This window comes from Coptis chinensis, chromosome 3 (genome assembly GCF_015680905.1).
Source record: "Coptis chinensis isolate HL-2020 chromosome 3, ASM1568090v1, whole genome shotgun sequence".
NCBI lineage: Eukaryota > Viridiplantae > Streptophyta > Magnoliopsida > Ranunculales > Ranunculaceae > Coptis > Coptis chinensis.
Window position 1 is genome coordinate 87306862 of NC_141458.1, and position 14514 is coordinate 87321375.

The following is a 14514-nucleotide window of genomic DNA, read 5'->3' on the forward strand; positions in this document are numbered from 1 at the left end:
GCAAAATACTACCAAGCTCCTATAGAAGAGTTTGAAAAGTATAAAGCCTCTAGGAAAATGGAAACAAATGTGATAGAGAATTGGAAGAGTGACCACTTTAATGATGGTACTCATTTGGATTGTTCCGATTTTCTTGAGGTTCAGTATGAGGATCCAAATAGCAATGGGCAAGTTTCATCTTTGGAATGATTTATTTAGTTAATTATATTTTTATTACCAGTTCATGGAACATTTACAGTTAATATTATGTTATCTTCATGGAAAGTCTAGGCCTTGATTGTCATTAATATTTTGAATTTCCTTATTATGAATCTCAAGTTTTATTTTTCTTCATACACTTGTATCAATCTTTACAAATTTATTTTGCTTTATGTTAAAATGTATGGATATATAAATGGAGAAAAATATTATGGATATATGTCCGGTAGACTATACCCATAAATGAGAAAGATATTGTGTATCATTTCTAACGTTGGGAGCAAGAAGCTCACTTAGACAGTCTGTATTACATAATTGTCAATTTAATGAGACAGTATTCTCGTTGTTAGGGAGAGAAAAGCAATGGTTGCTCTAAGGAACAACGTGAAGCAACTTGGATCATGTTTTTTTGTCTCATTAAGGATAATGAATGTGACTATATGAGATAAGGAGAATGATACACTTGCAAGCGGTTGCAGAGAAAATGCCTAAGCATTTAATGATATGGTAAAAGTAACCATGAATGTACTAGCCAGAATTGATGTTCCATTTAGACGGGGTTCAAACATGGCGGCAAATGAATCTACTAAATGCTAAAAGTGTGGTAGACCTATAGGATCCAAAGAGCGTGCTCCTAGGAGAGGAGAATTGAGGAACCATCTTGTCCAAATAATAGCCAAGTAATGGCTGGAGCTCCATAAACAAACAATGAAAATGTGCAAATATCCCAAATTCACTGAAATGCCTATGGTTGCCCATGGAGAGGCACATGTACCTGAAAATGAAGAGATCGATCTCAATATTCCATGCATGTTCAGGTGAATTGTGGGATAGGAAAGCACTTGTCATAGATGGCATATTTAGCTATGGTATAGCTATTGGAACATCAAAGGACAATGATGAAAAATAAATGAACCACGTGTTTTGTCGACAAAGGAAAGATTGGCCAATCTGGAATTTGCTATTCAATCATAATTAAACTCTTTGAAAAATGTGGTGTGAACCTATAGTAAAATCTGAGGTTGGATTCAATATAGTAGCAGCCAGTTTGGTTGGTATAAACTTGGTTGAGACTCCTAAGGAATTATAGAAAACTGTTGACTATAGATTTTTTGAAATGAAATGGACAAAGCACATGGTTGTGCGAAAGTTGGATTTGGATAAGGATCCATTTCGACTAAAGGAAGAACATGAGGAAGTTCTTGGTCTTGAAAATACCCTACTTGAGTAATATTAAATCATTTATGTATCTAGCACATGTAGAAAATCAGACATTGTATTTTCTATTAGTTTCTTATCAAGATATAATTGTGTACATACACATAGACACTGGAATGATGTCAAACACATATTGCGATATTTTTATAGAATAACTGGTATGAAACTATTTTATTCTTATGGTTCCACTAATGACTATAATCTAGTTGGCTATGCAGTCTTTGGTTATCCATCTGACCCTCAGAAGGGTCACTCTCAAACAGGTTAAATTTTTATTAATAAATATGCAGCTATGCCTTGGCAATTGACAAAGCAAGATCCAGCAATATCTTCCTTAAATCGCGAATATTTCACCACCAAGCCATGTAAAGACTTGTTTTTATCAGGGGATAATAGAACAGGGGGAGCATCCTGAAGAATGTATCCCAAGACATATGCACTGCACTCTTTTTCCTTATCTAGGTTTTATCCCACTAGGTTTTCCTAGTAAAGGTTTTAATGAGGCAATATAAAGCAAGTCACAATGATTCTAAGTAATGTTGTACTCTTTTTCCTTCGCTTTGGTTTTTTCCACTGGGTTTCCTTAACAAGGTTTTAATGAGGCAACTGTCATTGGATAGTTATAGAGCATCCAGAAGAATGTTACAAAAGATGCATCCACCAAAATTTCCACAAGAATGGTGAACATCCAAAGGGGAGTGTTATGAAATACGTGGGTGATAAGACGATAAAATTGAATAGTTTTACTAATGAATAAAGCGATGAAACTCTAAATGCAAGTAAAACTAAAACTAAACTATACTCGTGATTATCAAAGATTTCTACTCTCGATACTATTGAAATAGAGTGGAGTAAAAAATTCGTTCCACTCCTAGTTTTTTAGCATTCAAAGTTTTCTACGACTATCAATCCTACCAAAGTCAATGAGAGTTTTACGAATTATACTACGATGCAATTTATACTAACAAGATAATGAGATTCAACTACGAAATGCTACGGGTTGAATCTATGATAAGGAATTAAGGGGGGGATTGATTCCACCTTAACTCGACTTAATTTACTAACGACGAATCGCAGTAATCCGAATTGAACTGCTTTCACGCAGAACAATTGGTTCTTCCTAATCCCTAGTTGTTCATGGTAATCTCTACCAACTAACATCTAGCATGTGAACGGTCAAACCCATTCTCATGGTGAACTAATCGTTTCTAGAATGGAATGGAACTTACGACTACTCTACGCTAACACAAATCAAGCTTCATCAAGGTTTCTTCAACCCCCTCTAATGGAGGTTTAGCCTAGAATCATTATGCTATCATTTCAATATGAAATTGAATACGACATAATATAAAGATTCTAACTTTATTAAATTTAACTAAACAATAATTGAAATCTAAATTAACAACTAAAAATCATTAAATAACAAGAATCGAAATTAATCTAAACAATCTTTAAATAATAAAGATCGAATTTAACAAGAACTAACTATTTTATTTATCTAATGAATGATACTCAATGATTCAAATAACTAATCTAAAATAAGGAATGAAACTAATTAATGGAATGGAAACTAATTAATTAACTAATTCAAAAACTCAAAACTAGATCTAGAAACTATTCTCTAATGGCTACCTCTATCCTAAGCTAATTGATACTTCAGAGCTCAGTCTTGTGTGTGAAAATGGAGGAGACCAGATCCATATTTTCGTGCATGGGCTGAGGGTCCATGTTTTGGGCCGGAAAATCGAACCCAAGGCCTAATTTCTTCAGTCCACAGGGCCCTTTTCAGTTGGCTTTTATTTTAATAGGCTTTTCGTCCACTTTTGCTCCTCTGATTGGGTTAAGGTTTGAATCATTGGAAATCTCTTTCCGAGCCGGTCGTTTTAACATAAGGTACGCCCAATTCCGAGACCTGAGTCCAAAGATACGGTCTTCGAAAGTTCATTTGGCTTTTGTGTCTTTGTTTACGCCCTTGGCCTTTAATCCCAGAACTTCTTAGCAACCAACCCTTGCTCCTTTATATCACCAAAGTGGCACATTTATGCACATAATTGACTTCAATGCCTGAAATACATAAAAACATGTAATTAGCATTAACTTTTATTTATTACTCGCATAATTAGTCTAAAAGTATTATTGTTAAGGGGTTAAAACTACAGTTTTGGGCTCTTATCAGTGGGCCTATATGGATGCCCACCATTGAGCCCATATGGGACACCTCCTTATATGTATTTATCTTGGTAATCCTTTGTCTTGGTGTTTATCCTGGTAATCCTTTATCTTGGTGTAATCCTTTATCTTGGTGTTTATCCTGGTAATCTTTTATCTTGGAAAGGACGTTACCTAGTTGTATAAAAAGGTAACCTCCTCCCATTCAAACTTACCTCAATGAATAAGAATCCTCTCTATCTCATTCTCTCAATGATTCAATACATGTTAAGTTAGTGTGGTGTTCTCTCTAAGTTGGTTTAATTCTAACACTTTCGATTTTATTGTTTTTTTTAAATCATTTTAATTTAATAAATAAGAAATTAAACCCATGAACAAAAGTGGAATACCCAATTACCCACTTCGTCTTCTTCCTCTCTCCAGCAAGAACAACACAATCTTTTCACCATCTTTTCATAGCCTACCTTGCTTAAGAACGTTCTTCAAGTCGACAATTTCACAATAATGGCAGCAAATCTTGTTTTAAAACCTATGACAATAATGAGATCTTTGTAAAGATTGAAGAAGGCCATTGAAGTATCAAAGGGAGCAGTATTGCAGTAAGCCTTGGGGCCAATTTATGATATTGATTAAATTTTTTTGGGTGAAATTGGATCTCCATGAGTATAATTACTTCAATTATTCAAAAGATCCCACTGATTGAACAAAAATTCTTTGATTAATTAACCTAGTAAATTAATAACCCACATTCTCCACCTTACCAATTTTCGAACATAAAGAGTCAACAATTATCCCCTAAACAGTTGTAAAGGCAAGACCATCCATTACAAATCTTCTACCCATAAACACAACCCTCTTTGTTCCTCTTTTCTCATTAAAATTTATTCTTTGCTAGTTTAAGAAACATATGAAGATGATTAGGAATTGGGTTATAGTTCTAGATATGAACACAAAGAGAAATTACTTTCATGCTTCTTCTCCGGTTATCATGGGTTACAATGTTTACTTTTAGTAAGACAAAGACAAAGAAGGAATGGGAATTTAATTTTCCTGTTCGTTGGGTTTTGTTTTAGTAGTTTAACCAAAAATTAAAGGCATAATAAAAAAGAAAAAGAAAACCAAAACCAAAATGGAAAAGTTGACATTGGTTAGCCAGGTTAAAAATGGGGACAGATTGCATCCCAGTAACCGGTTATTGCATAGCCGGACTCTTCTTAAAGCAACTTGTGTTAGTGTCTGATATGGTTATGGGGTGACTGACAACCTAGAAAGACTTAGACTAGTAATTATCTCTTTTCCTTGGAAAAGAAATCGGTTTTGACTAGGAGTAGCCATTTCTATTATCTGAGAGCATCTCTAGGTGGTGGTGGTATCACGAGAAAAACTTCCGTCCATAGCGTTTAGGACGCAAAACCGTTCATAGCGCCTCTGCACCACACACGTGTCCCATACTACAACCTTGGTTAACTTAACTCTCCCCTATTTTCTCTTCTCAAATCTTTCACCTAGATATTTTTAGCGCTCAACTATACCCAAAAAAATATCCCAACTGATAATCTCGCACCAAAAAAAGTAAGGAGAAAAAGAAGAAAAAACAAGTTTTTTGCAATTTCAACAATGATTAACGAAGGTAAAAAGAAAATAATGGTTATTTAAATGGTTATTTGTATCCAACATATTTGTTCTCCCTTAATTTCTCAATAGTTACACATGGATTTTTTGTCTGGTTGTTTCACTCAGTGTATACAAGGAAGAATTTTTGTCGTTACACATCTTATTCCATTCTTGTTATTAACACTATATTTTTCAAGTATGTGATTACAATTTTTTGGTTAACTATGTACATTTTGTTAATTGCAGAAGAAGCTTTGCAAGTAGAGTCCAACTCTGAGGATTGATCAACTGAAGAGAATGACGAGAACAGAGAGTCGGTGTTGGTTGAATCAAATAATATATGGGGGAGTATTCCTAAACTCAACATGTTATTCCATTCACTTTATGAAGCATACGATTTCTACAATGCTTATGCCAAATTCATAGGTTTTAACATTAGAATTAATCATACTGCCTTCTCGCGTAAGAAGGATAAAACAATACTAAAGAGGGAATTCTGTTGTTCGAGAGAAGGTATTTGTAGGAATCGTGCACAATTGGTTTCCCCCAAAAAGCCACGACCAATTACACGAGTTGGTTGTAAAGCATGCTTTGTAATCCAGTTGCAATATGACAGGCAATATAAATTGATAAAGTTTATGGAAGAACACAACCATGATCTGGTGAAGCAATCTGAAGTTCATAAGTTGAAGTCGCAGCGGAAAATAGAATTTTCCCAAGGTGGTGTTATTGATAGTATGTTAGCAGTGGGGATAGGTGCCTCAAAGATCCATTCATATATGTGTAATGAAGTAGGTGGATTTCAAAACATGAATTTCACAAAAAAAGATTTGAAGAACCGCGTCCAAAGAAAGCGAAGTGAGATCCTAAAGAAAGGAGATGCACAGAATTTACTCAAGTATTTCATGGACATGGAAATGAGTAATCCTTCTTTTTTCTATGCCATAGATATGGATGATAACAACCAATTTTCTAGTTGTTTTTGGTGTGACGCGAAATCAAGAGTGAACTATAGTTTCTTCAGTGATGTTGTATGTTTTGACACCACCTACAAAACCAATGGGTATGACTTACCATATGCACCGTTTGTGGGAGTCAATCATCATGGGCAGTCCGTGCTATTTGGTTGTGGTTTACTCTTAGATGAGATGACTGAGTCATTTGAATGGCTATTCAAAGCATTTCTACAAGTAATGAAGGGTAAGCAACCAAAGACAATTTTCACTGACCAGGCTCAAGCTATTGGAAATGCAATTGTGAGTGTATTTCCTAATGCACATCATCGTTTGTGTTTGTGGGATATCAATCTAAACGCAGTGAAAAATCTTTCTCATGTTTTCGACAAGTTTACTTCTTTTGCGATAAGTTTTAGTAATTGCATTTACAATAATGAGACAGAGGAACAGTTTGATTCATGTTGGAATATGTTGCTTAAAGAGTATGGTTTAGAGAAAAATAGTTGGCTACTAAATTTATATAAATTAAGGAAAAAATGGGCACTAGTGTTTGAGAGAGAATATTTTTTTGCAGGCATCACAACTACACAGAGAAGCGAGAGCATGAATAGTTATTTCAAGAAGTATTTCAAAAGGACCATGCTTTTACGAGAGTTTGTCACAAAATATGAGGAAGTGGTATTGGATTGACGTGAACAAGAAATTTATGAAGATTTTGACTCAAGGTAGGCATCACCAATCTTGAAGTCAAGATGGAAAGTAGAGGAAGAAGCAGCTGGAAAGTATACAAGAACCATCTTCAAGCGTTTTCAGCATCAACTGTTAGAATGTTTGAATTATTTTGAGGAACAAATTGAAGAGGATGGAACAATCTTCACATATAAGGTTTCGTCTATTGGTAATGCTGGTAATTAGAGAGTTACATTTGATTCCTCCGATAGTTCAGTGCATTGCAGTTGCAAAATGTTTGAGTTTATTAGTATTTTATGCTCGCATGCTCTAAAAGTTTTGCAAAGAAGGCAATTGTCGAGTATACCACAGCAGTACTATCTACATAGGTGGACCAAAGATGCAACATCTGGTCTTGTTATTGATGAGAGTAAAACAGCGGAAGTTGACTCTAAAACATCTCCAGCTTTACGTTATAGTGAGTTGGCTCACATTGCTCTTGCTTATGCAGTGAAAGCTGCTACTACTCTACAATCCTACGAGTTAGGAAAGGAAGAGCTAATGATTTTGTTGAGAAAAATGGATTAATGCTTACAAATAAGTGATCATGGTCTATTTGTCAAAATTGCAAGAGCACACACGAAGAGAGTGGTGGCAGCCATGTGGAACACAATATCAGGTTAAAAGATCCGCTGCATAAGAAAAATAAGGACCACGAATATGGTAGAATCAAGCATGCATTAGAGAAGAAGAAAAGGACAACCAAAGCTCAAAGAAATTTTAGAAATGGCAGACGTGGTAAGTAAGTTATTCCTTATAAATTTTTATATGTATTTCAGTTTACACTTTCTAATAAAGTTGCCATTTTTTTTAGGCCCGAATACAGAAAGAAATAAGGATGATTATGCTATGGCAAATGATGGACTACATGAAGTAGTTGTACATACAGAGGGTTCTTTTTTTAAGAAAACATTTCTACTTATAATCAATGACATTCAATATATTCTCCTACTTACCTTTAATTACATAAATTTTGTCTTGACTTATATATTAGGTAGCTCAGCATGGGCATCCACCAGATTCTAGCACCGAAGGCATAAATGGTGTCTCAAACATGATAGCCTATTTTGTTCCCTACCATACTTCTCAGGTATAATGTAAAGCACACTACACCATAACAGGCTATTTGCAACGGCAAAAAAGCGTTGCTAATAATTTTCGCAACGCTTTTTAAGCGTTGCAAATATGGCATCGGTAAAGTGTTGGAAATATTTGCAACGCTTAAAAAGCGTTGCAAACAGAAATTTCCAACGCTTAAAAAGCGTTGCAAACAGAAATTCAAAGCGTTGCAAACAGAAATTTCCAACGCTTAAAAAGCGTTGCAAACAGAACTTTCCAACGCTTATTATAACTATTTCGTACACATATTTAAAACCTTTGCAACGGTTTTTTATTTCACAAACGCTTTTTAAGCGTTGGTAATTTGTTAAAATTTTTACCAACGGTTTGTAACCGTTACAAAGTTGTTAGTTAATTTAAAAAAAAAATAATTTAAAATTCGTTTGTAACGGTTATAAACCGTTCTTTGATGGGTTGCTAATAAAAAATAATAATTTCTCATATTTTGTAGCGAGACCATTTCAACCAATTTGGTGGTATAACTAAGACTTTTATGACCGACAACACGACCACGAGATATCATCATACCCTATACATTTAGAACTACACTTCTAGACTAACATATTATGTAGAGTAATCGCGAACTCGAGAGTAGAACAAAAGAAGGATTCAAACAGTTGTACTGCTACCACAATAATCCTAAATGAACATTTTGTATGATAAAACTAACTATCCATCCAGCTGAATTAACCATAAAGCCAAAAACATAATTATTCCTAGCAGAAGGAATAGTATACTATGGCCTATCCTACCCGAATAACACGTATTTCAAGATAACACTGTTAAGATACTTTATACTAACAACTAGAGTATCCCATGCAATTTTTCACTCATTCTGAAATATTCACTACATAATGTAAGAAATTTAACAGTTGTTCAAAAACAATAAAACAAAACATCCCCAAACACCAAAACCGATAACTTCACTTTACTTGCACTAAAAAAACATACTTTACCATTTAAACCAATAAAAACTCTTCATATTTCATCAAAAGACATCAAATTTCTCAAGCCCACTTAATAAAGCAATCTAAAAAACAATAAAGAGTACAAAAAAAAAGGTTTACCAAAGTGTGAGTAGGAATCGAAGTAGTAATCAGCACTAGTCTTATCACTACCAATAAGAGCTGATGCTGCTCCTTCATCTGTATTAGAAGCTTCTTAAAATTCTTCATCTTCAATACTCATGTTTGTTACTTATTGTAAACCAGTGAGCATAACAAGCACGTAGTATAGACAAACACGTAGTATATGATTACAAATGCATAGTGTAGTCAGTAATAGGCTCTAAACGTGATTGTTCACCGAAGACAGACGCTACACAAATTAATCAAAAGAAACGAACAGAGTTAGAAGTTTCAATACCAGGGATATACCCAAGAATAAAAAATGGAGAATTTATTAATATTTGTCAGCTTAAACGGAAAAACGCCTAACTTTCCTCAAGCCATTCGAGTAAGACGAGTACTTACATGATATCTCTGAAAATCAAATACAAGGTTTATTCTATCTAAATATTAGAAAAATGTTATCAATTACACACCTACTAAATTGGTAATGGCATTCGATAAAGCTAATGCCGAGGAAACCCCCTTTCCACCACCTGACATATCTTCACCTAATAACAACTTGGCAAACCTCTCTTTCATCATTTCCATGTCTGAGGAAAAATTCAAACAAAAGGCCTATATTAGCACATATCATGCATAGATAAATCAATGAATGCAAACTTCCAGATAAAATCAATAAAAATAAAAATAAATCAAACATTGCATCAATAAAACAGAATGGTTCATTTAATAAAAGATGCTCAGACTAGGTTAAGTCAATTAGCAACCAAAACTAAAAACCAACAAAATAAAATCAACTCTTCATAATGACAGGGGATCAAAAGTCTTAGATGACAAACCTCAAAAATTATACCATCCAAAGCCATTGCAATCTTGGCTTCCTCAATAGATCTCATTTCCACAAAAGCAAATTTCTTTTAAGTGGTTTATGTATACATTGACAACAAAGATCCCCTGCAGAAATAGACAAACATCAAGTAAGGCAAGAGTGCATATGCTTGAACTATAAAGCACAAGGCTTAAACAAGAGCTTAATAATGAGGCCAAAACTCAACTGGACCAAGAAGTGTTTCCACCAATTGCGACATGACTTGATCAAGTATGTTGCCCACACCGTAGGAACAAGGTATTAGAATTAAATATGATATGAGAAGAGAGATACAAGATTAAATGATAAGAATACATCTGTGGAAAAATAGTGTCTAAACCTGTTCATTAGCTGTTGGAGAAAGTCCACCAACATAAACTCGTCGTGCATGTCTTGTAGCCTGAGAAGTATAAGTTACATAAGATATTTTAAAAAAATACACAGATAACAATAATACGTAAAGTTTATCCTCATTATATGCTTGATCCACCTAACCTCTTTGTCATAGCCCGAACCGCATCACGCGGGGAGTCCAAACTGCTACGCACACAAAAGTAATACATCTAAGTAGCAAAAGTATTCAAATACACAAACACCACGGGATTAAAGAAAGACGAAGTACGGCCGGTTATTCTTGGAAACATGGTCGGAAACATTCCAGAATAATAACTGGAGGAATTCCGTCATTTGACTTGCAAATCAATGAATTAGTTATAATAATAGCCAAAAAGTACCTGATATATTTTATTTAGAAACAAACCCCGTGGTACAACCTCGTCTTCACATCTACACCCTCGATCTACGAGGCGTCTTAGCCTCTTCTAATAAAAATTTATCAACAAAATGAATACATCATTTTTAAGTATGAAGGAAATATTTGTAAGACTACCAAAACAAGGCAATAGGTGCTAGTTGAAGACGAACAAAATCCAACAAACCGGTGCATTGATTCCCTCTTGCACATAAACAATGAGTCGGCTCACACCCCATTGGCAAAGACAAAGGACAAGTAGCCCAACATTGCCTTCTTACAACAAAAATAGACAAACAAACAAAGAAACAACCACCAAAACAACAAAACAAAAAGGATCTCAGTTTGTGAAGTAATTGATATAGGAAACAATAAAGAAACTAGCCATCCGGATATTGCATTTGTGATCTCTATCATTAATAATGAATATAGAGTATAGCTTACCCAAATGAAAGCACACTATTTCATACAAGGGAAAGTAAGTATTAAGAGAGAAAAAAAAAAAAGAAAGAACATATACCGCGGCGACGGCTAGGCGCAAATAACGCACCGACAAGCATGGCGTAAGCGGGGAGGAGCCATGTCAAAACCACTAATTCTTTTGCTGCAAAGGCAATAGGTAGCAGATGTTAAAATATGAGAAGAATTTAAATGTAAACAATGGGTACTGAAAGCACAAAGAAGTAAATGAGAGCAGAGTATGGGATTTTCATTTGCAATCGAAGGAAAATAGAAATCATGATTGGAAGGCAAACTGAAAACCAAGGATGGCATAGGAAAACCCCATAAAACCTATTCCATCCCGTGTATGTTTCACAATTCATACCCAATTACACAGTTCATTAGTGCCTTGAAACCAAAGATATCGTCACTAAAGAGCCTTGGAGGTTTTTCTAGACCAACTTTAGTGACCATGTATAACATTTGCTCATCTTATAGTTAAACACTCTTGTTACAATGAATAACATTTTGTCACTTTTGTCTTAACGTGCTTAGATGTGTTACTCACATCTTTAACCTTTGGCCAGTGTGAAATGTGAATCACAAACTGTTTGAACTTTGGTCGTGCAGTTGGAAATAATGTAATGACACTTCTAAGGTGGTGCACAAAAAGAACAAGACATGGAGAAAGTTTGTGTACAACTTGCACTTTTCACTGATCCCATGATCCTAGTAGGTTAGGACCTCAAAAGGTTTGAGTAGTCCATGTATTTAACAGCTTTTGCCGTCTTGAACCACTCAAAAAGTCACAAAATGCAAGCTCACACAATATAATTAATAAGTAAAGTATGCAGCTTCACACACTTTTGTAGAGAGAATTACATTAACAAATCGAAACAGTTTCAAATAATGCATACCAACAAAAATCTCTATGAAAATCAAATAAATAGAAACCATGGTGCATTGCATACAGACAGTTGGCTGTATCAAATAACATTTATTCAACAATATCAAAAGCATGACTCCTCTTCCATGTTATAAATAAGTATGCTAAAACTCTCGAGCAATGACCACATAAGCTGATGTCATGCTAAGATAGTGTATAATGCCTGGGGGCACAACCAAAAATACATAAAATAAAGTTTGGGCATCGAAAACACCAATTAAAACAAATGCATAGACATGTAAAGACAAGTGCAAATAAAAGCCACAACACACGTAAAAATGGTATACCTTTTAGATGGAGATCTAGAACGAGACCGTGATGATCTACGCTCAGATTTACTCTTTGAAGGAGATCTAGATCTACGTCTATTCCGCCCATCTCTATCCCTGCTATAATCCTTACGCCTGTATACACAAAATTTCAATCAGCATATAACACTCAACACAAACACAAACACAACTCAATGTATCATCATCATCATCACCTGTCGTAATCACGACTATGGTCATCTCTATCTCTTTCACGTACCCTCTCTCTTCTATCACCTCCCCTATCCCTATCTCTCGAATGCCGCTCTCTTTCTCGTTCCCGGTCCCGGTCCCTGTCCCTCAAGGTCCGGTGTCTATCTCTTCCTCCTTTTTCTCTATCTCTTTCTCTGCTTTTCGATGAACCTCTTTCATAATCACGCTGCAATTAATTTACAAACAACCAAAAATTAATTTATTTACCGATAAATTCAGTTGTCTTTAGTTCTTTAACATTTAAAGTTCCAAGTACCTTAAAAATATAAAATCAATTATTTGAAGGGGAGAAAAATGAAGCTAGTCTTATTTCTGAAACACAAGTAGTGAAGCGAACAAGGCTGAAATAAGCAGCATAGCTCAGGCACTGAATAGAGGACTAGAGAAAGACAAAGAGACAGCGATCATCCCTCACTAGTCACCAATGCTTTAAGAAAATTCCGAATCTAATTGGCCATGCATATCGTTTTTCTTAGAGACCATAATATTTTAGTGGATACAAATCTACTGATTGTTACTGACGTTCTCCTACAACACAGTCCCACTTGAATGAGAAGAAGAAAAATTAGGCAGCCAACAAAAACACCAACCACCGGATCAAAGAAGAGGAATTAGGAATGAAAAAAACTAGAAAGAAAATGAAAGATTATTACCTCAAACTGCAAGAAATGGATTGTGTCAAAACGGATTCTTCTTCTTCTTCTTCTTCTTCTTCTTCTTCTTTTCTTTGATTAGGTTTTGAGGAAGATTTCTTTCTCCTTGTTGAATATGAAAATTAGGTTTTGAGGAGTGCGAAAATAATGCGGCGGTGAGAGAGAGAGGAGAGAAAAAAAAAAGTTATGTTTTATATTTCGATTTTTTTCGTTTCCATCTGTTCGCGAAATTTTTAAGTTTGTAACACTTCTCCAATGCTTTTTAAGCGTTAGCAATTAATTCCGGAAATTCACCCAAATAAAGCAACGCTTTACAACATTACCAACGCTTATTTAACGTTGGAAACTTACTAACGCTAAATAAGCGTTGCAAATCAAAAAAGGTGCGTGTTGCAAATATCTTATTATGGTGTAGTGGCATGAATTCTTTTAAACGGATTATCGGACATGTTATATAGTGTCTTGACGCAACTATTTAGTGTCTTGAACAACTTATTTAGTGTCTTGCCCACGACTATATAATAAGCATAAATGAAAAAGTTATTCAAGACACTAAATAAGCTGTCTAAGACGCCATGTCCGTTAACGGATAATCCGTTTAAGATAAGGCCTGTAATATAAAGTAAAAGTTGTTAATTAAATCATTTTGCATTAGATTTCATGTTGGGGTAGTTGGTTACATGATTTTATAAATGTATAGGAATCCATTACTCATACCACACAAGCTACCACTCAAGCAACACTACAAGCATAAATGGATACTTTTCAATTTGACCATGTATGACTTTCTTACTTTCTTTGAATACAATTTGATGTTAACTAAAACCTCATAGATAGAGAATGATACATATGTTGCATGCATGCTATTTGCATCATTTGTGTTGTTGTACTGTAGGGATTTCTTAGACTCTTAACTCAACCATCCATTGGAACCCAAACATTACAAGAGAGCCACCATGAAGATACAGTAGACTTTGTCTAACAAGTCTTTTCCCAAACAAATTTTGTGGTGCAGCTGACAATATGGGATAGGGATACTTTTAAAAAGCAACATCGTTATTTCTTTTTGATCAAAAGTTTATCGTGGATTATCGAACTCAGCCATTTTGTTATTTTGTTATGGATTGTGGTACAATTTTTTGATTAATTTGTAGTAGCTAACTATTTTTTATATACAAGTTGTCTTTATGAACATTTATTGCTTATGAATTTTTTTGATTAATCATAGATTACCGATTTTTTTCTCTTTTTTTGTGTGAAA

General features: G+C 34.7%; 2 long non-coding RNA genes and 1 pseudogene across 2 annotated transcripts; 1 reads left to right on the top strand and 2 right to left on the bottom strand.

Moving 5' to 3' along the window:
- The first annotated feature begins 5564 nt into the window (after positions 1-5564).
- Positions 5565-7412, top strand: LOC147511390 (protein FAR1-RELATED SEQUENCE 5 pseudogene; annotated as a pseudogene).
- Positions 7413-9386: 1974 nt separating this feature from the next.
- LOC147511391 (uncharacterized) lies at positions 9387-10027 on the bottom strand. Its single transcript, XR_015216983.1, has 2 exons — positions 9913-10027; positions 9387-9663 (listed from the first exon to the last, which is right to left on the bottom strand). It is a non-coding gene; the product is annotated as an uncharacterized LOC147511391 (long non-coding RNA).
- Positions 10028-11259: 1232 nt separating this feature from the next.
- LOC147511392 (uncharacterized) lies at positions 11260-13470 on the bottom strand. Its single transcript, XR_015216984.1, has 4 exons — positions 13254-13470; positions 12564-12766; positions 12367-12483; positions 11260-11296 (listed from the first exon to the last, which is right to left on the bottom strand). It is a non-coding gene; the product is annotated as an uncharacterized LOC147511392 (long non-coding RNA).
- Between the last annotated feature and the right edge of the window lie 1044 nt (positions 13471-14514).